The 14,767-nt window shown below is 43.8% G+C and overlaps 2 protein-coding genes across 5 annotated transcripts in view; one reads left to right on the forward strand and one right to left on the reverse strand.

Moving 5' to 3' along the window:
* Nucleotides 1-14,767, forward strand: part of SNX30 (sorting nexin family member 30) — a 54,008-nt gene that overhangs the window by 12,731 nt on the left and 26,510 nt on the right. The gene's annotated exons all lie outside the window — the stretch shown is intronic.
* SLC46A2 (solute carrier family 46 member 2) overlaps nt 3,934-14,767 on the reverse strand; it is a 66,845-nt gene continuing 56,011 nt past the window's right edge. Inside the window, exon 5 of one of the 4 annotated variants that reach the window (XM_061632489.1) lies at nt 3,934-4,016. The gene's annotated coding sequence lies outside the window, so the exon portion shown is untranslated. Of the gene's footprint in view, nt 4,017-11,716; nt 14,238-14,767 lie in introns of those variants that run through there. The other 3 variants (XR_009763511.1, XM_061632476.1, XM_061632518.1) reach the window with 3 other exon arrangements.

Here is a 14,767-nt window from a genome sequence, read left to right on the forward strand (position 1 = left end):
ATTATTATTTCGGTCAAAGACCAGCAAATACAAAACAAATAAGTCGTAGCCATAAAATAGGTATTTACAAAGGCATCTTCCAGTTTACAAGTCTGTGTCATTGAGACTGAAACAGGAATGGTTCAATCTCCTGATGACCTCTCCCAGCGGTTTCATATAAATGTTAAAGAGCATGGGAGACAAAATGGAACCTTGTGGTACCCCACAGGCCAATGACCAGGGAGTCGAACGGTAGTCTCCCAGCACAACTTTCTGGGTCCTGTCAGGTAGGATCGGAGCCACCGTAAAACAGTGCCTCCCAATCCCGTCCCAGCTAGATGGTCCAGAAGGATACCATTAGTTGATCGTATCGAAGGCCGCCGAGAGATCCAGCAGCACCAACAGGCATGCACTCCCCTTGTATGATGCACGGCGTAGGTCATCAAGCAGGGCGACCAAGGCAGTCTCTGTCCCATGACCAAGCCTGAAGCCTGATTGAAAAGGGTCTAGATAATCCAATTCATCCAGGGAAACTTGGAGCTGAGCAGCCACTACCCTTTCAATCACCTTGCCCAGAAAGGCGAGATTAGAGACTGGGCGGAAGTTGTTAAGATCCGCGCGGTCTAATGAAGGCTTTTGTAATAAAGGTCTCATCACACAGCCTCCTTCAACAATGTTGAAGTACAAAATTAAAAAAATGCAGGAGGAAACCCACACACATCCTACGCAGCAGACTGAAACCAAAAGAGCAGAGGACAGATATGTGAAGAAGGTAGTAAGTATGAGAGAGGGTCCTTTGAAAGAAGGGACTTCTAAGATGCTTCAGAAAGTTGATGTGTGTTATAGTCGTTACACAGGTTTAGATTAAAATCCTAACCATTCTTGTCCACTTTTGTCATGAAGTTAAAGAATTATGAATGCTTTTTGGTTGTCCAAATTGGTTTTGGGAGGGATGCATACAAGTAAGCTTGGATCTCCACAAGTCACCAATTATTACCAGCTTATTACTAAAGCTCCTGAGGGGAACATAGAGCAGGGGATGATATTTAGATGCGGTATGATTGCGTGTTGCAAAACCATCCCGATTCTGTATAGTAATGCATGGATTTATGTCTTGGGTGGATTTTTCCTGTGTTGGCATCAAGAGTTGCCCTGTGTTAAGATGGGTTCAGGATCAGATGTGAGGGATATGTCCCTTTGGTTATCTTTTAATTTTAATTCTGTCAGGGTGCTCAACTGAACTTCCCTTGCATGCTGGCTTCCCGTGATCATCCCCACCTCCTTTTATGTACTTGCTCTAGTATATGGGTTGGCATCCCCACATTGCCTTTCCATAGGCAGCTGTGTCATTACACCAGTTTTGGAGTGACTGTCTGGCATGTTTGTTCTCAACACTTCTCTAAGGAATGTTGCGGAGAGGGCAGTATCACCATAGAAATAATCGACTCGGACATGCAGGTAGCCTGGTTTAGCAGTGACTTGTAATTGGAATCACTGAACTTTTTCTAGTGAAGCTGGAACTCTTGTAATTGAACTCTAGCCATAAATGTTAAACTATCTAATAAATGGAAGTATTGTGCAAGCGCAGAATGCAAAGAAGTGTATGCAGAGGCCCATCCCGTGCCAAGCCTAGACTGCTATGTTGTGAAGGAGCTTGTCATACACGAGCAGCTTATGTGGTGCTGACTGCTTACTGGAAATAATTCCCTGGGGTTGCTGTTGAAATAGCTCTGTGGGAATTGATGGCAAATGACAAAAAAAAGAGTTGAGACGGGGAACAGGTTATAGAATATTAGCAGATGACTAATTATGGGAATTAGTCACAGCGACTTGATGGTTTTGGTGTTCTGGGAATGTGAGGCAGGGAATGATTTATTAATACAAAGCCATATTTCCCAAACACGTTTGGCAGCCAGGACATTTTCCCCTCTGGCTTAAAATTGGGAGGCAGACTCCATTCTTATCTAGTCAGATACATAGTGAAATGCATCTGTTCCCTTTGGAACAGCATACATCCCCTTTGGAACTGGAAGGCAGCTCAGTTAAAGCTGTGTCCCAACACGTCATCCTTTGCCCAGTCAGGAGTCAGGGATATAACCAGTTATACATTCTTGGTGATAAGTGTTGGCTCTTGGATTTCCCTGTACCTGTTGGCTGTAGTGCATGCTGTATCCAGGCATCCAGATATATCCTTACATTGTTCTTTAGAATGGTATTACTGTCCATGTGTTGGCAGAGAGAAGAGGATCAGTTTGCCAGAGAGATCCATGTTACACATGGCAGGCACAGAGTAAGTTGATGCCTCCATTATGGTGGCTTAATTTCCCCCCCTCTTCAGCTCCTCTCATGGGACCTTAGTGTGCCCGAGCGCAGTAGTTCCCAAACTTTCCCCCCCCATAGACCACTTGAAAACTGCTAAGAGTCTTGGCAGACCATTTAATGTTTTTTCTGCCTGTTGTAGCAATTGTAATGTCCTGTGCTAGATGCTGTGTGATTTTTAATTGTATTTTACAGACATGGTACAGATCACCTGAGTGAAACGTACAGACCACTGGTGATTACCACAGTTTGGGAACCCCCTGCCCTAGCCTACTGTTTGAGTAGCACTGGTATATAAGTTGTGTAGGCTACTAATGTTTATTATTATTATTATTTGATTTATATCCCGCCCTTCCTCCCAGCAGGAGTCCAGGACAGCAAACAAAAGCACTAAAAACATTAAAACATCATAAAAACAAACTTTAAAATACATTAAAACAAAATGTCTTCAAAAATGTTACTTAAAAAAAGCTATGAAAACATCTAGTGGGCTTTTTGAAGTTTTTGCTGGCTTTGTTGAAATGATCCACTCGACTAGTCCAGGAACTTGATAAAAGTCTAGGTGTCCCTGGCATTCATGGTAAGGTGGGCAATGACCAGTGAAAGAGAGGAACTACCAGAAAACTGGGAAGGCACCACTAACATAGAAGATGGGGAAACGTCAGGTGCTTGAGAGATGTTTTATAGAGGCCAGATGTATCTCAGAGTAGTCCTGTGGCGGTGCTATAAACATAAAAACCATACATACATAGGAAATGGGATTGAATATAATTCAAAATCTTCACTGCATACATAATTTGACAATTTGGTTTTTTACTTAATACTTTAAAAAATTGGATATATGTAAGGAACAAAAAATCTAAACAGAACAAAAATCTGAAAACCAAACAATCCCTAAAATAAGACTTAAAGAGTAGCCTCGAGAAAACTCAGGAAAATGAATTTGATTTCAACACTCAAGCATACCGACACTAGAAAACAAGACATCAGCTTGAACACTCAAGCAGCCCAAATGACTTAGAAGTTTCACTGATTGGAGTGGGACTTGATTTCTAATTCTGTGTTAGGGTTAGAAATGCTTTTTGCCCTTTCATAACAATAGAACTTGGAATTGCTGGGTGGAGATGAGTGATAGTAAAGCTAGGACAGAAATGTCTTCACATTCAAAAAATTAACTTGCAAAATTCACTGTCCCAAGATGTGGTGATAGTAACAGGCAGCTTGGTCAACTTTTTAAAAATTAGACAAATTCATGCAGGGTGGTTGTTGTTGTTATGTGCCTCCAAGTTGACTACGACTTATGGCGACCCTATGAATCAGTGACCTCCAAGAGCATCTGTCATGAACCACCCTGTTCAGATCTTGTAAGTTCAGGTCTGTGGCTTCCTTTATGGAATCAATCCATCTCTTGTTTGGCCTTCCTCTTTTTCTACTTCCTTCTGTTTTTCCAAGCATTATTATCTTTTCTAATGAATCATGTCTTCTCATTATGTGTCTGTTATGTACAGCTGTGACATAGATTGTCTGTGTTCAGAGGCAGTTTGCTTCTTAAACCCAGATGCTGTGCACAAATGGAAGAAGGTCGCTGCTTTCACACCCCTAGGGAGCTACCCGGGGAAATCTAGCTGTCCGTTGTCAGAAATAGGGTGGCAGAGCAGATGCATCCTTGGTGGCATTTATGTTACAGCGATGATACGTTAGACTATTGCAGTCGTGTTCTTCTGGGGGGGAAAGAGAAAGTTTTGTTTAGTATGCTCTTGATAGAAATCTTGTGCTTGGAAGAGATTTCCCAGGGTGGTGCACACATTCAAATTCCCAGAGGCCACCTGTTGCTGCCACCCTTTGAGTGAAAAAGCCTTTGGGGAAGTGGGTAGACACTGTCTTGCTTTCCCTTCCACAGGTTTTCCATGGCAAACAGGAGGACTGGCTTCCCCATTGCTCTTTTTTCAGGAGGTGGCAGCAAGGCACTGATGGTGTTTTCTACAAAAGCCGTCATTGTATCCAATTAAGTTCTACGTGGAGTAGGCCACTGGAATCGATGGGTTTAAGTTAGTCATGCCATTAATTTCAGTGGGTCTCAGGAGTCTTGCTAACACTGGATATAACCCCTTGTTTTCAATGGAGCAGCCGCGTGGCTTCTGTTTCCTGAGCTGGTTTTTCCCAGGACAGGAAGAAAAGCCGCCCACCCCCTCTTTTCCATCTCTATGAAGGCAAGGAGGGATGGGTTTTGCTGGAAGTGCAGGGTTACTAGCTGGATGGGGAAGAGTTGCTCACTGCTTGGGAGCAGGCAAGTGAATTGATGGACTTCTGCCTGAGGAGGAATCCCACAGGTAAAGTACTACCTGCCATCCAAGTTTATATTTTTAATAGCAGCAACTATCAATGCAATGACTGAGGTTAAGCAGCGGGGGAAAGAAATGGGCACAGTAAAGAGAATCTTACACACTTGGGGCTGATGTGCTCCTTAAGTACAAAACAATATGCCCAGTGCCATAGTGGCAGCCTCTGCCTGGTGTTAAACGAATGTGTCATTGAAGGATTATATAGGAAGGACGCAGACATTTTAACACTGCAACAATCTTCTTTCTATCCATAAAAGGACTTCAGGGTAACTTTGCCTTCCCCCATCCAAAAATTGTAGCTTGTGTTCATTTTTTGGAGAAATTGGCGATATTGTTCAGGAAATCGGCTAACCTCTGGGATAACTTAGGTAATGTAGCAAGTCAACAGCTGTCAGATCCCACATGCGAGCAGGAAAAGGCAAGGGGAGGAGTATTCGGATAAGTGGGCATATGAGCTGTATATGGTGCAAGAGGCTTATTTGAAGTTACAATTAAAGGGGGGGGAGGGAAGAAGCTGAAAGTAATTTCTGTAGCTTGTGGCACCAGCCGCCAGTGATGCATGCACCCTTGAAACCAGATGGTTTCTGATCTATTGGCGCTTTTTGTTTGTGCCTGGGCTCCAATTATGTTGGAAGTAAAACTTATGAATTGGTCACCTATAATTGGTCTTGTAGGCCCAGCTAAGCCTGTATTCACATGTTACACTAAGCCATGGTTTACCATGACATGGATAGCCCTCAACGAGCCTGAGCAAAGCATTGCGCTTGTGTGCTCCCCCTTCTTCTCCTCCCTATGCAGCCAAGAATCATAGAATCTCAGAGTAGAGTTGGAAGGGTCCTATAAGGCCACCGAGTCCAACTCCCTGCTCAATCCAAGTTAAAGCATTCCCATAGAATCATAGAATAGTAGAGTTGGAAAGGGCTTCCATTTTCAATAACAGAATTGGAGGAGGACTTCACCAGAGTTTAGGTCTACTTTTTATTAAAGAATCCTGGTTTAGCATTCTTTGAATTAGGGATCCTGGTTTAAAACAAACTGTGGTAAGTTCTGTGACAAGCTACGAGTTATGAAGTTGGCTTGTTTAAATAACCATTGCTTTTTTTAAAGGGAGTTCCTTGAATTGAACATAATGCTAAGCCGAGGTTCTTTTAACATAGTGCTAAGCCAAGATCCTTTAAAAGTGAGACTGAACTCTGGTGAAGTCCTCCCTTCCGTGTGTGGGGAGGGATTGGGTGTGAGCCTGGCCTATTGTTTGAGCTCATTGAGGCTGGGCCACTTAGCACTTATCCAGAAGTAGAGAACCAGTGGCCCTCCAGATGTTGGGAATTCAACTCAACTTCCATCATCCCTGACCATTGGCCACGCTGATTGGAGTTGGGTTCCAGCAGTTTCTGGAGGGCCATTTGTTTGGCATTAATGTGAGATTGTGGTGTGTGTATTCAGCAGCAGTTACTACCAGGTCACATCACATACATTTAAAGCATTCTTATACCACTTTAACAGTCATGGCTTCCCCCAAAGAATTTTGGGAACTGTAGTTTGTTGAGGGTGCTGGGAATTCTAGCACTGAGGGGTCTCCTAACAACTCTCATCACTCTTAACAAACTACAATTCCTAGGTTTGTTTGGGGGAAGCCACAACTGTTTACAGTGGTATAAGAATGCTTTAAATATATGGTGTGGGTATGTCCACAGTGAGAAATTGGCAAAACATTGTTTGTTAAAACTCAATAGATGATGCCCTCTTATGAAACAAACGGCTCTTCCGGTACTTGGTGCCGTATTAATTACATTGCACTTGGCATATGACAAAAGCCCATTTATCTCTTCTGAGCTTAGAATGTTTCCTTCTGAGAGTTATAGGTGGCTGGAGGCTTTGCAGTGGAGGCTTTCTAATTGCCGCCTTCTCCTAATCTTCCCTAACGGTTGGGAAGAAGCAGGGAAGATGAGCTGCATGAGAGAGAGAGCGCAATGGAAGCTAATAAGCAGAAGTAAAAAGCCCTGCAAACAGCTCCTTGCGTTCTTTCTCTTACACAGGCCTTGAAGCTTCTCCAGTGTTTCTTCACCGAGAGAGAGAGAGGAGAGAGAGAGAGACTTCAAAGGCCTTGAACAGTCAGATATTTCTACTTCTCATGCATCAAGCAAGAAATTGTGTAGGAGGCAACTGTGTTAACTAAGCTGAGAAGGTCTAACCGAATTAGAAGAAGTTCAGAGCCTGTGCTGTTTTCTTTTGTGTACCCTTTTTTAAAATGTTGGCTGGTGCTGGGAGGAATTTCTAGTTTCATAGAGCACTCAACATTCCAAAGGCCCAGATAACGATTCTGAAATAGAAGTGGAAACTGGAACAAAACTTTGTTGTGTGGAGTGTTCATGTTCGGGTGCCAGCCATACCCCCTTCTAGCATCTTTTACTTAATTTTTTTAATCCTGTTTTTTCAGACACACATGGTCACCCTCAGAAGCTAACTTCATTTAAGAAAAAAATACAATGCATGCCCTGCCTTGCTCTGCCTTCAGGTTTACAAACTGAAAAGGCAAGGCACGCAAGGTAAGGGGGAGTGAGGAGTGAGGGGAAAAAAGGTAGAGGAGATCACTTTGGCAGAGCCGGAACGGTGGAGGTTATAAAGTGGTATTATACAGCTATGAGAGTGGCTGTATACTATAGCTAGCATGGATTTTTCGCATTCAGCAATGTTAAATTGAAAATACCCCCATGCCATTCTGATGCTTCCCATAAGCTCATTTCAAAACAAAACCTTACAAAACTTGTAGTCCTGAACTCAGAAACGCTTGCTTAACAACCCTCTAAATTTTCATGGCGATACACAAAACAGTCAGAGAATCAAGAGTTCAAAGTGTAAAAAGAGAAAAAAAACAGATCCCTTTTGGACTTTTTTCTATCAGAGTTCTCATAATTTATTGAAATTCATTAAAAAATCAGCCATGTTCACAGAGTATGTGTAATCCTGTTGCTGACCTTGCCCCATACTTTGACCTTCATCTTCTACAGTTTAAAAGTTGAAAAAATGCCTGGCTGATTTTTAATTAATTTAAGAAATTTTATTTATTATTTATTTATTTATTGGATTTCTTAGTCGCACATCTGGCTGGCTAACCAGTCACTCTGGGCGACATACAAAATAAGCAAAATAGCACAAAATGACACATCAATACAATAACATTAAAATCTAAAAGCAATGATGTTAAAATCTAGCCCACCCCAAAGGCCTGCCTGAAGAGCCAGGTCTTCACGGCCTGGCAGAAACTCATTGTAGAGGGCCTGGCGGAGATCATTTGGAAGGGAGTTCCATAAGGTGGGGGCCACAATTGAAAAAGCCCTTTCTCTAGTCCTCACCAGTCTAGCTGTTTTGACTGGTGGGATAGAGAGAAGGTCTTTTGAGGCCGATCTTGTTAGGCAGCATAGCTGATGATGCTGGAGGCGCTCCTTCAGATAGGCTGGGCCGAAACCGTGTAGGGATTTAAAGGTCAAAACCAACACCTTGAATTGGGCCCGGCAAGCAACTGGTAGCCAGTGCAACTCTTTGAGCACTGGAGTTACGTGATCTCGCCAGCAGCTACCTTTAATCAGGTGCGCCGCAGCATTCTGTACCAGTTGCAGCTTCCGGACCATTTTCAAGGGTAGCCCTACGTAGAGCGGATTACAATAGTCAAGGCGAGAGGAGACCAGGGCATGTACCACCGATGGGAGCAGATGATTGGGAAGGTGGGGCATAGCCTCCGTATCAGATGGAGTTGATACAGTGGTGCCCAGCTCACAGCCGAAACCTGAGCTTCCATGGACAGTTGGGAGTCAAGAATGACCCTGAGGCTGCAGACCTGGTCTTTTAGGGGCAGTTGTACCCCACTGAGCACCAAGTCCAAGTCCCCTAACCTTCCTTTGTCTCCCATGAACAGTACCTCAGTTTTGTCAGGGTTCAATTTCAGTCTATTCCTTCCCATCCAGGCACTCACTGACTCCAGGCACTTGGACAGGGTTTCTACAGCCAACCTTGGTGAAGATTTAAATGAGAGATAGAGCTGAGTGTCATCCGCATATTGGTGACACTGCAGCCCAAATCTCCTGATGATAGCCCCCAGCGGCTTTATATAAATGTTAAATAGCATCGGGGAGAGGATGGAGCCCTGCAGCACCCCACAGGTGAGAGGCCAAGGGTCCAAAACCTCATCCCCCAGTGCTACTCTTTGGTACCTGTCAGAAAGAAAGGAACAGAACCACTGCAAAACAGTGCCCCCTATGCCTAACCCCTCCAATCGGTCCAAAAGGATACCGTGGTCAACGGTATCAAAGGCCGCTGAGAGATCCAGGAGGATGAGGAAGGTGCTTTCACCCTTATCCAAATCTCTCCTCATATCATCCACCAAGGCGACCAAGGCTGTTTCAGTCTCATGTCCAGGTCTGAAGCCCGACTGAAATGGATCCAGATAATCCGCTTCCTCCAAGTGCGCATTTTGGCATTGAACTGAATGATAATGTCAGGCATGCTCAGTAAGAACCAACTGTCAGTGTTCTAAAAAAAAAGTCAGACTCACAGCTGCTTGGCTTGCCTAATTGGGGCCACACCCACACCAGACCTTTATTTCACTTGAGACAGTCATGGCTTCCCCCAAAGAATCCTGGGATGCATAGTTTGTGAAGGGTGCTGAGAAGAGACTCCTCTTTCCTTGACAAAGCTCCAGTGGCCAAAGTGGTTTAACAGTCAGCCGCTCTGATTGAAGGTCTGTGAGGGGAACAGGGCATCTAGCAACTCTCTGCACCATTCACTAACTACACTTCCCAGGATTCTTTGGGAGAAGTCATGATTGTCTCAAGTGAAATAAAGGTCTGGTGTGGATGTGGCCAGGGACAGCTTTGGTTTAAATTTGGGTGGGAGGCTACATGTGCCTGCTGCAGAATGAAAAGGTGGAGGAAATGCTGAAAAACAATGATACTGTTCCCAATGTTTTCCTTTTGGAAAGGAAAAGGGCTTCCCTTCGGTCCAGTGCCCACCCAAGTTCCCTATTGGTATATACTAGCACATGGGTAGCCCACATGGGGCCTGCCAGATGGCCATTAGCAACGCTGGCTGGGACTGATGGGAGTTGTAGTCCAGCAACAACTGGAGGGTGCCATGTTGACTACCACCCTGTACTACACTATGTGGCCCAAGAAGATACTGTATTTGGATTTCATCTTATTCTCTGTAACTTGTGAAAAGTTGAGTTTCTAATTGTCATATCAGAATGATAAATGTTGGGATTGGGGGGAATGAGGGCTGTGTCACTGTCTTTCCCCAGCCTTATGCCAAATCTTTCATTCCCCACACTGCTGTCTCTTTCCTCCTCCTCCTAGGACTCTGCTTTTAAACCAACAGTGTGCATATGCAAGGCGAAGTTGACAGTAACAGGCTTTTAAATAGGCTGTCATGTGTGGCAAATAAGGTTTGCATTCAGTTGATGGAGTAGGGAAGCATTTATAAATGAAGAGAGGTTGTGTGTTTTTTCTCCTTTCAGGCCATTGGCAAGCCGCTCATAATAATAATAATAATAATAATATTTAATTTGTTTGTTGCCTATCTGGCAATTAGCCACTCTAGGCGACGTACATTAAAAGAGATAAAATACAATAATAACAGATGTAATCACATTAATAACAATAGGTAAAATACTGGACCGTCATCAATACATATAAAAGCAATTATAATAACATACGATAAATGACAGAATCATGGTGATTTACCCAATGACCTCAAAGGCTTGCTGGAATAGCCACGTCTTCAGGGCCTTGCGGAATACATCTAGGGAAGGGGCATGTCGAAGATCATATGGGAGGGAGTTCCAGAGAGTGGGGGCCACCACAGAAAAGGCCTTCTCCCTAGTACCCACCAACCTAGCTGTTTTGGTTGGCGGGATTGAGAGAAGGCCTTGTGTGGCTGATCTAGTTGGGCGGCATAATTGGTGGCGGTGGAGGCGCTCTTTCAGGTAAACTGGGCCGAAACCGTACAGGGTTTTAAAGGTTAAAACCAACACCTTGAATCGGGCCTGGAAAAGAACCGGCAGCCAGTGTAGGTCAAACAACACTGGCGTAATGTGATCCCGTCAGCGGCTGTTGGTAAGTAAGCGCGCTGCCGCATTCTGTATATGCTGTAATTTCCGGGTTGTTTTCAAGGGTAACCCCACGTAGAGCGCATTACAGTAGTCCAATCGACAGGTGACCAGGGCATGCACCATGAGCGGGAGCTGTTGAACAGGGAGGTAGGGTTGCAGCCTACGTATAATTGATACCAAGCTGCCCGGCTCACAGCCGAAATCTGAGCCTCCATGGACAGCTTGGAATCAAGAACAACCCCGAGGCTGCGGACCTGGTCCTGTAGGGGCAACTTCACCCCACCAAACACCAGGTCAGCATCTCCTAACCCTCCCTTGTCTCCCACAAGTAGTACCTCGGTCTTATCAGGGTTCAACTTCAACCTGTTCCTGCCCATCCATCCACTCACGGATTCCAGGCACTTGGACATGGTCTCCACAGCCCTCTCTGGTGAAGATTTAAATGAGAGATAGAGCTGAGTGTCATCCGCATATTGGTGACACTGCAGCCCAAATCTCCTGATGATCTCTCCCAGCAGCTTTACATAGATGTTAAATAGCATGGGAGAGAGGATAGAACCTTGTGGCACACCACAATTGAGAGGCCAAGGGTCTGAAACCTCGTCACCCAATGCTACCTGTTGGCGCCTATCAGAGAGAAAGGACTGGAACCACCGTAAAACCGAGCCTCCCAATCCCAAACTCTCCAGGCGATCTAAAAGGATACCATGGTCGACGGTATCAAAAGCCGCTGAGAGATGCAGAAGGACAAGGAAGGTGAATTCTCCCCTATCCAGTGCCCTCCTCATATCATCTACCAGAGCGACCAAGGCTGTTTCAGTTCCATGTCCAGTCCTGAAACCCGATTGGTATGGATCTAGATAATCCGTTTCATCCAAGTGTGTCTGCAACTGATTTGCCACCACTCTCTCATGACTTGATTGTGTGGGAAGATGGGATAGTGTGTACACACACACACACAAAACATGCACCTTATGAACTAGAAACCCTTTTGGTTTTATTTGCATAGTTTTATTTAATAAAAATGCAGCTTGTTACTCTAAGAATTAATAGGACATCATGCAACACAACAGCAGATCCACGTACATATAATCATCACTCATATATTTTCAGATGAATGGATATTTATGAAAGAGAAATACAGGAAAGGCCAGTTGGACTCCTTCTATTTTACTGTTGCCAAAATACTGCATGTTCTGATAACAAATACTTTCACACATCTCTATCTTGTCTCATTTTCTGTAAACAGCATGTCTTTTTGTAGATAATTCTGTCCTTTGAGAGAGCCAGGAATAAACTGTAGGTATGTGTTTATCTTTTCAAACATGAACAATAATCCTTTTGCACTCCTAATGCAGGTCTATGTAGTTATGCCATTCATTGCTTGGAAAATGCCCAAATTCGACAAGCAGATCGAAGAACTTATTGAAATAAAAAAGCAAAAATCTTCAGTCTACTCCTAAGCCATGTTGAGTCATAGGTTATGGTGAGGGTCAGATCTGAATAATGCAAGGCTTGGCCAAAGCGGAGTGGTAATGCTGCACCCCCACAGAATGTACTAAATTAGCATTGGGAGCATTGCATCTCCAGTACTGGACCTATGCCCAGCCTTTGGGACTCATTTTCAGGATAGTTTTGTAAAATTGGTGGATTACTTTAATCTCACTTAGTTTCATACTTAACAGCCAATGTAAATCTTGACTTGGTTACATGTGCAATTCCCAGCAGTGTAAGTGTCTTTGGTTCCTCTGGCTCCAAGGCCAGAACTATAAGCAGCTGCCATTTCCAGCTGCAGTAATACATTTAAGTGTCCAGTTCCTACCTCTTGTCCTAGATATTATGACAGAACTGACCCATGTACTGATGTCATGGCAGTGAGGCACATAGGAAGCTGCCTTATTCGGATTTGGGCTATTAGTTGATCTAGCTCAGTATTGTCTACAGTGACTGGCAGTGACTCTCTCCAGAGTTTCAGACTGGAGTCCCTCTCAGCCCTACCTAGAGATGGCAGGTATTGAACCTGGGGCCTTCTGCATGCAACCCCAGGTGCTCTAACACTGAGCTACCGTTCTCCACATCCCCTGCAATGCCATGACATCAGAACATGGGCGATCTGTCCTAGACGCTTCAGGGAGGACATTAATCACAGATGTTGTCTTAAAACTAAACTTGCATCAAGTTGTATTAGGCTAGAATTATAAGTTCAAATAACGCCCAAAGCCCATTCTGATGTCATGTTAAACCATTTTAGCATGCTTCGTGTACCAAGAACAAGTCTTGAGCTAACAGGCTTCCTCCTTCTCCTCTGACATAGCCATGAGGAGCATAGCAGCTTTTGTTTTAGATTAACCTCTTGTTATGCAAGGTTTGTTTGGAACAAGTCGACTTGAGACCATGGGTAATGAAGCTGGCATGTTTAAATGAACATTAACCATAGGTTAGGGTTCAGTTGACATGCTAAACTGGTGGATTGAAATGGAGAGTGGAAACTTCCAAAGCTCTCCTTGTGGCTGTGCTGGAGGGGGAGGAGGACATGAGCTCAAGGCTTGCTATGATTTGTTTTAATTAGGCTAAGCTATGGGTTAGTATGATAACACAGTATGTTCCAGGATATTCTCAATGGCAGTAGCTGCAATGGTTCTTGGCAGAAACTGGAACAGATGACTGGCAGAAATGCAGAGATCTGCACCCCTGCTCTGTTTTTGTTGGTGGAAGCTGGACTTGGCATGTAGCAAGGGAAAAGACTAAAATGACATTCAACCCTGAACATCGGGTAATGAACTGAAATGCTGTATTTGGAAAGCAGAACCATGGCGCAAATTGGAGAGACACTATCCCCTACCTATCTGTGGTACATGCCCTCTTTGACTATTTGAATAGTGCCTTTATTCATTTTGATACTGAATGTGGCAACTACAGACTGATTTGTGAGTTGTGACTGGGAGCATTAGAGAATCTGTAAACACTTACATTTTTTTAGGGGGAGGCTTCCCCTGTGAAGCTACAGGTGCTCAAATAAAATACTAATAGTACAATCCAATGCAAAGCTGCATGTTTCAATATTTAACCATCACCTGATTAAATACAGCATAATCCCTAGAAATCCACATGAAATGCTAACTGTGCACTTTGATTTGGCAGGTTTTAAAAGCAGAATTCAAAATTTGCATGACAAGCTGAAAAAGTTTCATAGACTTGGAAGTCTCCAATCAAATGTTGGCTGCTAGGTTTGCCAAAGTCAGAATCTTAATTGAGGTTTAGAGTAAAGGCAGTTCAGGGCACTATCTTCCTAGAAAACGCAGCGTAGAATACTTTGTGGCAAAGGAAAAAACACACCAGATGCCTTTATAGTGATTGCATAAGGACTAAAACACTGTCCATAAATACATTAGGGATAAGCATCTCCTATCCTCAGAGTTTGTTGTGTGGTTTATTGTGTAGCAAAGACCATTGTTTATTTCAAGAGTGAATAACTCGGGTAGGGTTTTCTTGTCCTGAAAAAAAAGGAAGGAAAAAAAGAAACAGTGATTATATTAATAATACCATCAGCTCATATTAAAGATACAATAACGTCTAGTACATCCATCTTAAGTTAAACATATAAGTTAATACAAACCCTGCAGATACCCAAATGGGTATCCATGTGAAATTGAAGTCTATAGGAAATACGTTCAAATGTAGCTGGGGCAGTGAGGTCCTCAGACCATTGCATGATGGACAGTGGGTGTTTATACTTCCAGGCTCGAAGTTGGTGTCTCTTAGTGACCATAAGGCAGCCTTTCCCAACCAGTGTGCCTCCAGATGTTGTTGGACCACAACTCCTATCTTCCTGACCATTGGCAATGCTGGCTGAGGCTGATGGGAGTTGTGGTCCAACAACATCTGAAGGCACACTGGTTGGGAAAGGCTGCCATAAGGGCTGGATAAGCCTAACCTAATTAACTGCCAGTTTCAGGCTCTTTCTTCTCTGTGCTGTAACATACTACCACAGTTATCAGTGAAATTTTGGAGGGTAGGTGGCCCC

The sequence above is a fragment of the Rhineura floridana genome, chromosome 1, assembly GCF_030035675.1.
Source record: "Rhineura floridana isolate rRhiFlo1 chromosome 1, rRhiFlo1.hap2, whole genome shotgun sequence".
Taxonomy (NCBI): domain Eukaryota; kingdom Metazoa; phylum Chordata; class Lepidosauria; order Squamata; family Rhineuridae; genus Rhineura; species Rhineura floridana.